We start from the raw sequence: 13,642 nt of genomic DNA on the forward strand, positions 1-13,642 counted from the left end.
AAACAAAGAAGTGTGTGTAAGTCTCAGACTAAGGCAAAAAGAAAATATTGAAACTATTGAAAACTGAAAATACTGGAACTATTTGTTTAAATTTTGGAGTACAAAGACCAGAAATCTTATAGTTCGGATGTGCAAGGACACTAAGAAATTGCCATGGCTCTATGAGCAAAAAGGAATTGCCTTTTCTCTTTTCTCTGCCATGTTTAAATCTGTCTAGGCCTCCAGCCAAGAAGCTGTTGCTCTTCTACAGAGTGGAGCCTCCTCATTCAGTCTGCAGATGTATGTGCTAATCTTCATTGGAAGCACCCTCATAGGTATGTCCCAAAGTACTTGATCATCTCCTTAAGCATCCCTTAATCCAGTAGACACCTAAAATTAACTATCACACTTCAAATTATAATTCCATTACCAAAAAAAAAAAAATCAAGTCATAACTAGCCAAATGACAGGGTGAAGAAGCAAAGTCTGGAAGTTCCACACAGAGAGCTCTGCATCGGTGCTTAATATTAATCCCAGAATCACTGACCAGCAGATTGTATTTAACCCCAATTACAACTTGGGGAGTTGTAATAATATGACACAGCGAGGAGCCCCAATCCTCAAACATTCTTTCTGGAATAGCCAAGCATGCCGCCTCAACTGCCCACAAGACTAGAGCCTACAGTTACCTCATTAGCATGAACTTAGGTGTGGGCCCACCACAGGTAGTAAATATGTTTCTATCTCTTGGGATTTAAAAGTTCCCTTACAAAGCAACTAATGTGCAAGCATGAGAGCCTGAGTTCAAATCCCAGGCATAGCGGGAAACAGGAGAGTAAGTGGTAGGGACCAGGCACATCCCTGAAGCTTATCAACGTGTTAGTCTAAACAAATCAGAGAGCTTCAAGCACACTGTCTCAAACAATACAAGTGAAGAGAAAATGGCACAAAACACTCAGTGACAACCTCTGATCTCTACACATAGATAGGCATCCTGTGCTCATGGGCACAGACCTATGTTAACAAGTATATACATCATGCATTTAATACTCACACATTACACTCATACACACTAAAATTATCCAAGAGAAATGACAAATACCAGAAATAAGATACTTAAAAATAATATTTTTAAATTGAATTTCATGCCATTGCTCTTGATAAAACAAGCTCAAAAAAGAAACTAAGAGGATCTTTTTCCTTAAATATAATCACATTAAACTAAAAATATAGACCAATGCAGCAACAATAACAATTTATTGAATTCTCAATCTATGTCAAACACTATCCAACTGAACCACATGGCAACCCAATTCACAGAAAGGAAATGAGATCTAGGAAGAAGAAATATCAGCCTAAGACAAGACTGCTTAATTTTTATTCAGATCTGAAAACTAAGAACCCCCTTTTCAATTTCTTACAGGACTGGAAAGAGATTAAAAGTATAATAATATGCTGTGACATACAAAAATGAAATAACAACATTTAAGTTTCAAATTTGCAAATAAGGTTTTACAATTTGAGTACTCATCCTCCCTCCCCCCACAATGAATGCAGTCACCTAAGTGATTGATCTTATGAGATAAGACATTTAAGACGTGGTTAGGTCGTGGAGATGAAGCCTTGGTGAATGGGGTTAGTGTCCTTGTAAAAGAGGCTCCAGGATACTAGCTAGAACCTTTCCACCATGTGAGACATAGCTAGAGGGTACCATCTATGAACGATAACAAATGTTTTCACAAAATACAGAATCTGCTAGCACCTTGATTTTAGACTAGAAAAACAAGAAAAGTGTTTCCTGGGTTTAGAAGCCATCCATTTTATAGTATTTTACTAAAACAGCCTAAGATAGACTACAAATAGACTAAGATAGTCTCATACTCAAACATGATCATGTCTGCTTGTTGACACATAGTCTGTAACTGCATTCACACTTTGGTGGCAGGCTTAGATGGCCGCAAAGTAGCCCTTGAAGTCTATAATGTTTGCTACCTACCTGGTCTCCTATAGGAAAGCTTGCTGATGAGGCAGAAGGTCACATGGCTAGTAAGAGGCAGAAATGTGAAAGCTAGGTTTCTGTGACTCCAAAGCACAGTAGCAGTAGCAAGTTCCTTCTGTATGATCAGATATCTATGTTGAACATTTTTAAAAAAAAACAATACTTTGTAAAGACAGAATCTGACCGCAGAGACTGCCTGAACAGAACATTCAAAACTTAATGACCCCAAAGGGAACAGGGCACATGGCTCAGTCAGTAAAGTACTTGCAGTGCCTCAGTTCAGATCCCCAACACCCTTGTAAAAAGACTGCTGCATTATTTTTTGCACTCCATAATCCCAGCTCTGGGAGCACAAGCAGCAAGGTTAGGGCTTGCTGGCCAGCTAGTCTAGCCAAATCAGTGAGCTCTGGGCTCAGTGAAAGACCCTACCTCAGCCAAACTGGGAGAACCAACAAGGAAGATACTTGATGTATCTCTGAACTCTACACACATACACATTTGCACATACTTGTACACAGACTGACATTAAATAAATAGCAGACCCCAAAAAGCTACAGGTTTTATTTTCCTAGAGCAGAACAAACAGGAAAACCTAAACTGGAGTTCAGAATGAGAGGCGTAACCCAAGAGTCACCACTGCCTGCATTTGCATATCCCAAGGCCTTCAATACAAGAGTTTTACCTTCTTTATTCCACTCTGGGAGCCATGCTCTAGAGAGCTCCATCTGTCACACATTTGACAAGAACGGGGAGTTATAAAAACTGGTGTGATTGAAGGACTGAAGTGTTTATAAATACCCCACGTTCACAACAACAGGAAAAAAAAGGCAAGGGAAACATTTATGAATATTTGAGAGATCATACATCAAAGGGAGGAAGGAACTGAGAAATTGCTTGCTCTTATCCAAGGAAAATTGTAAGCTGATAAAACAGAGCGTCACCATGTATAACCTGTTTAGAAGCTCAGACCGGAACACACTTTATCAGTTCAACCCCCAGGAAGGAACGAGGGCTTGCCAAACGGATGGACTGCTCCAGGAAGCAAAATGTTCATATCCAGCCAGGGTTTGCGCCATTGGCTCTGTTACATTGCAAATTCTTATCTTGGAAATTTTATAATGACAGTGAAGAGCGAGACCCAAGAGCAATTACTTCTTATGCTGCATAGTAAATGAGAACCTTCCTAAGGGTTAATTAGGCAGCTTGGACTCTGCTGTGGGAGCAGCATCTGGCCTGTGGACCATACTCCCTCTGGTATGCAGTGCCTTAGCTCTTCTTTAGGGACCATCTTGGCATGAGAAAAGGGGAGAAGAAAGATGTATTGAACAAAGTGGAGTTCTTATCCACAAAACTTTGGGTCCCACACTGATAATGAAGATAGCCAGCCATGTTTATGTCAGACATGGAAGAGAGGACAGCACACACAAGAAGGAAGCTCTTTACCCAAAACAACAGGACCCATCCCTGGCACAATGTCCTAACCCCAGTGTCTCGGGCGGATACAGAGATGTAGCTCTCCATGTGACACTAGCATTGTCAGGCCATCTGTAAGAGCTTCTCCTAGGGTCTGCAGCCACACATATGCACAGGTGGAAAAGAAGTGGAGACACATGTATGGACAGAAAAAAATGATGCTGATGTTTCTGGAAACCTAATGCTATCCTGTAAAGAGTCCCAGAGGGAGAGTACTTGGAAAGAGGGGGTACCTGTAGCACTGATGCTTTTCAAATGGGATATTATTAATTTGGTGAACACAGGGATATATCTTTACCAAAGATGGTGAACATTTTGCAACATTATGCATGTGTTGATTTTGAATGTTTTCTCACTGCACAGGTAACCCCTTCCTTGCTAAGGTTGTCAGTCCCTTTTCTGGTGTTGCATGAGAGCCCTTGTACTCTGTGCTCCAAGTTCTTCTGTGAGCTTAGGGTGTTGGTTGCTTGGTGATACGAGTACCCTTTGGTTTCTCTGTCTCCAATGTGAGATGTTACTGTCTTCAGCTGATGTTTCCCCTTCTAAGTCCAGCCATTTTGTCAGTGTACTTCTCTACCTACAGAACACAGTACCTTATCCTTTGCCAGAATACTCTTGCAATGGAATGAGTCTTTCTTTCCACTTCTGTGTATACTCTGCAGGGAGGGACAGGTATGTAATGCAGGGAACATACCTATTTTTCCTTTTGCTTAATGCCTCTTCTGGTTTCCTACTTCGTGCAACTCTCTCTGTTCTGCATAGATTTTATGCTTCATGCTGCAAAATCCCATATAAATATTTTGATGGGGAAAAAAAGACTCCAGTTTTTCTTTTATCTGAAGAGAAAAGTCTCACGTTATTGAGAAGTTAGTGACACCCAAAAATCACACTGTTGAATACCCCATAACACACAACAACAGGTCCAACAATGGGCTGGCTCCTGGCCAGCATTCGTATCTGGAACATATGCTCTGTGTGGGCAAACCTTTAACACTGCCATAGACACATTTTAAATTTGTGTTTGAAGATATAGAAAATAGTCTGCAACAATATGATAGCTGTTATTTATCAAAAGCTACTTCTTGCCTTCTTTTTCTTGTTTTTGAAGCTCTTAACTAAGCAGTAGTTGTACGTTTGCGGGATACAGGGTGATATTTCTGCATGTCCATACAATGTGCATTTACCAAAACAGTAACGGGGATATCCATCACTCAGAGTGCTGTCTTTCCAGAATTCAGAATCCTATCAGATATATTTTAAACAGGAAAGTACTTGTTGTTAACCATAGTTACCTTACTACACAATAGGGCATGGGAAGTCATTCCTCCAACCTAAATGATCTGTATCCTCCAGGACCCTGCCCCGTGTTCTTTAGTCTTTGGTGAACACTCCTCTATTCTCTGTTCCTGCACACTCAGCTTTGTTAAGCAGCCATTTTTCTCTAGAAGCATTTGTTTTTAGCTGTCTATTAGTCACTTCTCTTATCACTTTGACCCAAATACCTGACAAAAATGCAGCTAAAGGGAGGAAGGATCTGTCTGGGCTTCCGGATAGAGAGGGCAGATTAATCCACCACAGCAGGGAGGATACAGCTCAGTCCACAAGGAAGGACTGATGCTGCTGCCCAGTCACTTCCCCCTTTCCCTTTCTATCCAGCCCAGGACCCCAGCCCATGGGAAGCTGTCACTCACCATCAGCGTGCATCTAACCTCCTCAGTTAATCCTCTTCAGAATGGTGTTCACACATACCCGAAGATATGTGTCATGAATGTCCCAGGTGCATCTTAATCCTCTAGGGTTGGCATTTGGAATTAACACTGCTTCCTCTCAAGAAATACAAGCTGAGCAATATACTCGGCTTGTAGAAAAGGAACCAGAAGGCCAGAAGCTGTAAGACACTGGCATCCTCCTTAAGAGAAATCCAAACTAAAAAGGTTGACAATGTTGACTGGAATCCCTGAGTCCAGTCTCTGCTCTCCTTCCCCACATCGTATCACCCACAATGGGCCTGGTCACATCATTCCAATTCTGAAATGTATACAGCCCAAGGGGCTTTCTTATATTTTATTGTCCCAGGGCCATCCTACATGGATCTTCACAATAATTTGTATAAAATGAATTTTTAAATATTATATTTGTTAATCTTTGTACTGTGATAAAGAGGAATGGCATTTGATTTTAACTTGTATTTCAGTGGTAACTAAGGACATTTACTTTTTTCATTAATACCCATTAATTTTATGCTTTAATAAATTACCTATTCATGTGCTTTGTTCCTTTTTTCTATTGTAATTTAATGATTTATGATAAATGTTAAAGTTTCCTACAAGTGTGTCCTTTAAATCATGTATCCACTATTTAATTTAAACATTTGATCCAAATTTAACCTCCACCGGTCCACTTTGCTTATGGTGACCAATTGTGTGTAGTTTAAGGTTTTAACACTCCTTCAGCTTTTAACCAAGTTCATCAAGAGTTACCAGATCCAAACATAATTGCACTTCCCTAACTACATTTATTTAGATGGTCTTCTAAACTAAAATACACAGAGTTGAAGGAACAGTAGCCACTTTGCCCTATTGCTATCTCTCGATGCCCATGTTAGACCTGGGCCTACAGACAGATCAGGATTCAACAGGAATCTATAGTCGTTGAACAGAAACGACTCTATCTTTCTGTCTACCCCTGCCAGAGCCAGGAAGGAGCGTGCAAGCACTCTCTTTACTGTGCTTGGTTTAAAGAACAACCTAGGAAGTCTACATTTGGATGATATCATGGATCTTAATTACACCAAGTATGGAAAACCAATACAAACATTTTACTTTCACACACACACACACACACACACACACACACACACACGTTTTAAAAAGAGAGCAAAAGAAACTGATATAAATCTGTCTAGGAAAATAGAAAACATTACGATTTGTTTGTCATCGTCTCCCTCCTTGCCTTCTCAGAATATGTCGTATATCCCATGACAGCTCATAAAGATCACCACAGCCACCAACTCACCAGCTATTATGGAGACAGTAATGCACACAAGATACCTTAGTAGGAGTTATAAAAATGTAGACACTTCTCACATTAAAAAAACAAATGGAAGTATTTTGTAAACCAAAAATATTCAAATGCCTTGAGAAATGGGCATGGAGCTTGGAACCAAAACCACTGCATAAATAGCAGTTTTGCCAACATGTTATTTCTTTGAGATGTACAGCTACTCACCAAGTGCAATACTATAACACTGATTAGAGGAGGAGAGGGGAGGAGGAGGAAGAGAGAGGAGGAGGAGGAGGAGGAGGAGGAAGAGAAACTCATAAGTGCTTGGGAGGGATTCCCAGTTGGTTTTTTTTTTTAATGTTTTTTTATTCGATATAATTTATTTACATTTCAAATGATTTCCCCTTTTCTAGCCCCCCACTCCCCGAAAGTCCCCTTCTCTTCCCCTGTCCTCCCACCCACCCCTTCCCACTTCCCCGTTCTGGTTTTGCCGAATACTGTTTCACTGAGTCTTTCCAGAACCAGGGGCCACTCCTCCTTTCTCCTTGTACCTCATTTGATGTGTGGATTATGTTTTGGGTATTCCAGTTTTCTAGGTTAATAACCACTTATTAGTGAGTGCATACCATGATTCACCTTTTGAGTCTGGGTTACCTCACTTAGTATGATGTTCTCTAGCTCCACCCATTTGCCTAAGAATTTCATGAATTCATTGTTTCTAATGGCTGAATAGTACTCCATTGTGTAGATATACCACATTTTTTGCATCCACTCTTCTGTTGAGGGATACCTGGGTTCTTTCCAGCATCTGGCAATTATAAATAGGGCTGCTATGAACATAGTAGAGCATGTATCCTTATTACATGGTGGGGAATCCTCTGGGTATATGCCCAGGAGTGGTATAGCAGGATCTTCTGGAAGTGAGGTGCCCAGTTTTCTGAGGAACCGCCAGACTGATTTCCAGAGTGGTTGTACCAATTTGCAACCCCACCAGCAGTGGAGGAGTGCTCCTCTTTCTCCACGCCCTCTCCAACACCTGCTGTCTCCTGAATTTTTAATCTTAGCCATTCTGACTGGTGTAAGATGAAATCTCAGGGTTGTTTTGATTTGCATTTCCCTAATGACTAATGAAGTTGAGCATTTTTTAAGATGCTTCTCCGCCATCTGAAGTTCTTCGGGTGAGAATTCTTTGTTTAACTCTGTACCCCATTTTTTAATAGGGTTGTTTGGTTTTCTGGAGTCTAACTTCTTGAGTTCTTTATATATATTGGATATTAGCCCTCTATCTGATGTAGGATTGGTGAAGATCTTTTCCCAATTTGTTGGTTGCCGATTTGTCCTCTTGATGGTGTCCTTTGCCTTACAGAAACTTTGTAATTTTATGAGGTCCCATTTGTCAATTCTTGCTCTTAGAGCATACGCTATTGGTGTTCTGTTCAGAAGCTTTCTCCCTGTACCGATGTCCTCAAGGGTCTTCCCCAGTTTCTTTTCTATTAGCTTCAGAGTGTCTGGTTTTATGTGGAGGTCCTTGATCCATTTGGATTTGAGCTTAGTACAAGGAGACAAGGATGGATCAATACGCATTCTTCTGCATGCTGACCTCCAGTTGAACCAGCACCATTTGTTGAAAAGGCTATCTTTTTTCCATTGGATGTTTTCAGCCTCTTTGTCGAGGATCAAGTGGCCATAGGTGTGTGGGTTCATTTCTGGATCTTCAATACTGTTCCATTGATCCTCCTGCCTGTCACTGTACCAATACCATGCAGTTTTTAACACTATTGCTCTGTAGTATTGCTTGAGGTCAGGGATACTGATTCCCCCAGATTTTCTTTTGTTGCTGAGAATAGTTTTAGCTATCCTGGGTTTTTTGTTGTTCCAGATGAATTTGATAATTGCTCTTTCTAACTCTGTGAAGAATTGAGTTGGGATTTTGATGGGTATTGCATTGAATCTGTATATTGCTTTTGGCAAAATGGCCATTTTAACTATATTGATTCTACCGATCCATGAGCATGGGAGGTTTTCCCATTTTTTGAGGTCTTCTTCCATTTCCTTCTTCAGAGTCTTGAAGTTCTTGTCATACAGATCTTTCACATGTTTGGTAAGAGTCACCCCAAGATACTTTATACTGTTTGTGGCTATTGTGAAGGGGGTCATTTCCCTAATTTCTTTCTCAGCCTGCTTATCCTTTGAGTATAGGAAGGCCACTGATTTGCTTGTGTTGATTTTATAACCTGCCACTTTGCTGAAGTTGTTTATCAGCTGTAGGAGCTCTCTAGTGGAGTTTTTTGGGTCACTTAGGTAGACTATCATGTCGTCTGCAAATAATGAAGCCAGTTGGTTTTAAGAGAGTTGTTGGAGACAATAAAAAAAAAAAAAAATCTGTGCAGGAGAATGGGCACCACGCCCCCTAGTGGCAGGTGTCTGCAGCTCTCTTTGCTCTGTAGCCCGTCTGTGTAGTACTTCCTGTGCCCTTGGAGAAGCAAGCTGTGCCCAGTGCAAATGAAAATGTCTTCTCACTTCTTCCACATTTCAAGGATTAAGACATTTTGCTCTCGCTGAGTTCCCAGGCTGTGAAGCCCCTTGGCATCTCAAATATTAATATGACTCACACTGATATGACTTAAATAGCCTTTTTAAAATCTAATCTATAACACTGTGCTTATTTACTGCTCCTTGACAGGTACCAGACCTAATTGAAAAAGAATTTCTCCCAATATTAAGAACTGCGGACAGTCAAGTAACGATAAGAAGAATGTATTAAAGGATTAAGGGCAAACAGAAAATGACAAGGAGGGCAAGACAGAGAAAATTAAAATAGCAAGGAGTGAGATTTTAAAAATGGCATTTGTGAGGGGCAAATGAAATTATCCAACTTTACTCAATCTATCACAGAACACAGTTCCGCAGTGTTTAAAATCTGCCCTTCTCCTCTTTTGCAGTGACAGGTTTTACCCAGCTATCTCTCCTTCTGAATACTGTTGGGTTGGCGGTCATCCATCTCTTTCTTTTTCTTTATTAGATATTTTCTTTATTTACATTCCAAATGTTATCCCCTTTCCTCGTTTCCCCTCCAAAAACCCCCTATCTCATCCCCTCTCCCCCTGCTCACCAACCCACCCACTCCTGCCTCCCTGTCCTGGCATTCCCCTACACTGGGGCAATGAGCCTTCACAGGACCAAGGGCCTCTCCTCTCACTGATGTCCAACAAGGCCATTCTCGGCTACATATGAAGCTGAAGCCATGGGTCCTCCTTTTGTTGGTGGTTTTGACCCTGGGAGCTCTGGGGGATACTGGTTGGTTCAAATTGCTGTTCCTCCTGTGGGGTTGCAAATACCTTCAGTTCCTGGGGTCCTTCCTCTAGCTCCTCCATTGGGGACTCTGTGCTCAGTTCAATGGCTGGCTGAGAGCATCCACCTCTGTATGTGTCAAGCACTAGCAGAGCCTCTCAGGAAACAGCCATATCAGGCTCCTGTCAGCAAGCACTTGTTGTCATCCACAATAGTGTCTAGGTTTGGTGACTATTTATGGGTGGATCCCCAGATGGGGCAGTCTCTGGATGGATTTTCCTTCAGGCTCTGCTCCATACTTTGTCTCTATATCTCCTCCCATGGGTATTTTGTTTCCCCTTCTTAGAAGGACCAAAGTATTCACACGTTGATCTCCCTTCTTCTTGAGCTTCATGTGGTCTGTGAATTATATCTTGAGTATTCTGAGCTTCTGGGCTAAAGTCCACTTATCAGTGAGTGCACACTGTGTGTGTTCTTTTGTGATTGGGTTACCTCACTCAGGATGGTATTTTTTAGTTCCATCCATTTGCCTAAGAACTTAATGAAATCATTGTTTTTAATAGCTGAGCTGCCCAAGATGGCCATGCAAAATGTGAATGTGTCATTCTTCTGAGGAAAGAGTATGACAGGTGGCTTCACGCTGCTCCATAGCCAGGGCAGGGCCTGGGGGTGGGAATAAACACCAGAAACCAAACCACAAATGGTACTTATTTCAATCCCTCACTCTCTGCCCACCAGTGATGTAAACATCTTCAAAAAGCACTTATTTCCAAAAGGCTCTTTCCTGCTTTTACAAAAGAAAACATATTTTAAAATTCCTGGAAAGGCCTTAAAAGGAACCCCATGACATCCTCAATTAAAGAACTCATTTAGTCCAAATGGCAGCCTTTGCCAGGCACTCAGAGTGAGACAGCGGAGCTCTGCTGTACTTTGAGATTAGAAGGGAACTGGCAGGCATATTGTCAGATGGAATATTACACCATTCCGACCTCCCCGAAAGAAAGAAAAAAGACAAGTTAAGAGGGACTGAGCTGTTGCATGCTGCATCAGGAAAGAAGATAGTAAGCCCTGGTGAGCACTTTCTCTTTGTCTCTGTGTCTGACTCTCTCTGACTGTCTCTGTCTCTGTCTATGGCTCTCTCTCTCTCTCTCTCTCTCTCTCTCTCTCTCTCTCTCTCTCTCTCTCTCTCTCTCTCGTGTGTGTGTGTGTGTGTGTGTGTGTGTGTGTGTGTGTCTTTCTCTCTGTCTCTCTGTGTCTGTGTATGTCCATATCTTTCTGTCTCTACACACACACACACACCACCCTATTTCTCTCCCCCACTCCACAGACACTTGGTGGGACTTGAAAGACATGTGAAAAACACAACAAGCAGATTTAATCTGAAAGATAGGAACCCAAATCTCCTAGCATCGTATTCATGGATGCCTACCCAACAAAATCAGGATAAAATAAACTCCTGCTGTGTGAGGCACCTGGTCTTTGGTCATGTAATCAGTCCTCTGTGACTCTTGACAAAAACACCTGAGATGTGTTTTACATTGTTAAAGGAGGGAATCTATGGTTTGGCTCATGATTTCAGAGGTGTCAATCTATGGCTGCTTTGGGCTATAGCAATACAATAGACACTGGCAGAGGTCATGGCTGAAGAGCCTGAGTCACAGTATAGTGGTCAGGAAGCAGAGTAAAACAAATAGGAGCTCATCTTCTCAATATCCCTTCAGAACACATCCAGTGACCTAACCCCTTCTGCTAGCACCCGCATCTCCAACCCCAATATATTCCATGGCATTTCAGTGATCAATGAGACCCACTGGGACACTTACAAGCCATGGCAGTGACATTTTGTCATGAAAACAGAAAATCACTCAAAATGCAAAAAGAAACATTTTCCTTTACAATAGAGAAGCCCAAGGTAAAAAGGAATTCAGGACCCTCGTCAACGTCCTGAGAATCAATAAACTAATTCCTAGATACATACACAGTATATGCAGGGACTGGTAACACATCTGGGACTCTCAAAGAGTAGGCTTCGAGCCAGCAGCAGCACCAGCAGCACAGGGCTCTGAGTTCAAAGCAGGTCACTTCTAGGCACACTGAGCCAGAGCCGGGACAATGGGTCCACAACTATCTTAAGTCCTTCTGATGGTTCTTCTTCTCATTAGACTTTGAGAGTCACTCCTTTATATGAAACTTTGTTTGTAGACCTTGGGTGAATGCAGAAATTATTATTATTATTATTATTATTATTATTATTATTATTTTAATCTAGCACAAGCAGCCATAGCAAGGAGTTTCATCACTACCATCAACATCACTGATCTGCAGTTCTGTCATCTCAAAGACTTTTGAAGATCTGATGCCCAACCTCTGAGAACCAATGGAGAATGTGCGAAAATGAACGAATGCAGGGACTGCCTTCAGAAGAGGTTGTCGAGCATACCTGAACCCTGCCCTGATGCCCAAGCCATGGAGCGTCTGCTTAGCATTTCTCTGGCATTTGCATCCGTTCTTCACAGTAATGTGCAAAGCCAACCGCACAGTTATAATTTACAGCCGAGAACTTTGAAGGCCTCACCCTAAATCTTACAAGTAGCAACCAGAGCCATCTTGTGCCATCTTCAAAGCCGGGTTATTGTCACTGTTCCCTAGCTCAGAGTGTTATTGGCAGAAATGAGAGAAAATGCTAAAACAAAGGAAAAATGGTCTGTCATTCAGGAGTAAGAAGCACGAACGTGGCTGCCCCTGCAACAGAAAATAGTAAGAAATCCTACCTCTGGGGTAGATGGTTAGGCAACCTGGAGAAGGTCGTTCTGCACACAATTGCCCATGAAACCTTATGCTTGTCTCCGGCTAAGTAAGCCAGTCAGTGCAGTCTAATTTAGTTCATTACAGAGAAATCACTCCTATGGGCTGTTGCTGAGTGAGAGGATCCCTGGTCTACCCTTCAGTTTGCTACTTTGGCACAATATAGACTCACTTTATTAGTGTGGAGGAGCATCTTCAATTTAATTTTACCAACATTTATTTGGCAGCCAACAGTGCAGAAATCACTGTAGAAGCTAGAGAAGGCCATGTGGAAATGTAAGGTACCGTCTCTGCTCTTACGAACTCCTGACTGGGCAGTGAAATGGGGTCAGGGGAGTTGTCTTCAGGCCAAGAAAGTGCTCGCGCACATATGGGGTGTGGAGTAAATCCTGAAAGTCTCCAACTTCCTACCTGTAATCCCTGACTATAATCAAATATTCCACTGGACCTTGTTCCCAGACCTCCCAGTTTGTTGTACTGCACGGTTAGACTTCTGGCTTCTGCAGGGAGGGGGAAAGCCTTCACATCAAAGGCAGACATCTGCCCCAGTTATTTCTGGAGCTCTGGCCCTATAATTACATTCACACAACTTTAATAGACCCTCTGCTCTCTGCAATCTCCTTAGCTTCCCAGACTCTCGGTTCTTTCTGTCAGTCTCTGACCATCCATCCAAACTTCTAAGAATTCCCCCTCCCTTGCTCTCTCACTCCCTCCTGTGTGTGTGTGTGTGTGCGTGTGTGTGTGTGTGTGTGTGTGTGTGTGTGTGTGTGTGTGTGTGTCTATAGCCTGAAACATCATTTTTTTCCATACTCGGTCCCATCACTCTGCGCCCCCCCAGCCCCAACTATGGAAACCCTACACTGACCTTCTGAATCCCTCAAACTATCTTCACGTTCTACCTCCCTTCAGAACAAACCTCAAACATGCTCTAAACACTGCCTCCTCTAATCTAACCTTGTTCTGTAGAACAGCCATCTTGTCAAAGCTATCAACCATTCCCGCACCGTAAATTCCAATGGTCCTTTCCACCACCACCCCCTTTTCTCTACACCTCTCTCCCTTCTTCACTCCTTTCTCCAGCTTCCCATCAGC

The sequence above is a fragment of the Apodemus sylvaticus genome, chromosome 11, assembly GCF_947179515.1.
Source record: "Apodemus sylvaticus chromosome 11, mApoSyl1.1, whole genome shotgun sequence".
Classification (NCBI taxonomy): domain Eukaryota; kingdom Metazoa; phylum Chordata; class Mammalia; order Rodentia; family Muridae; genus Apodemus; species Apodemus sylvaticus.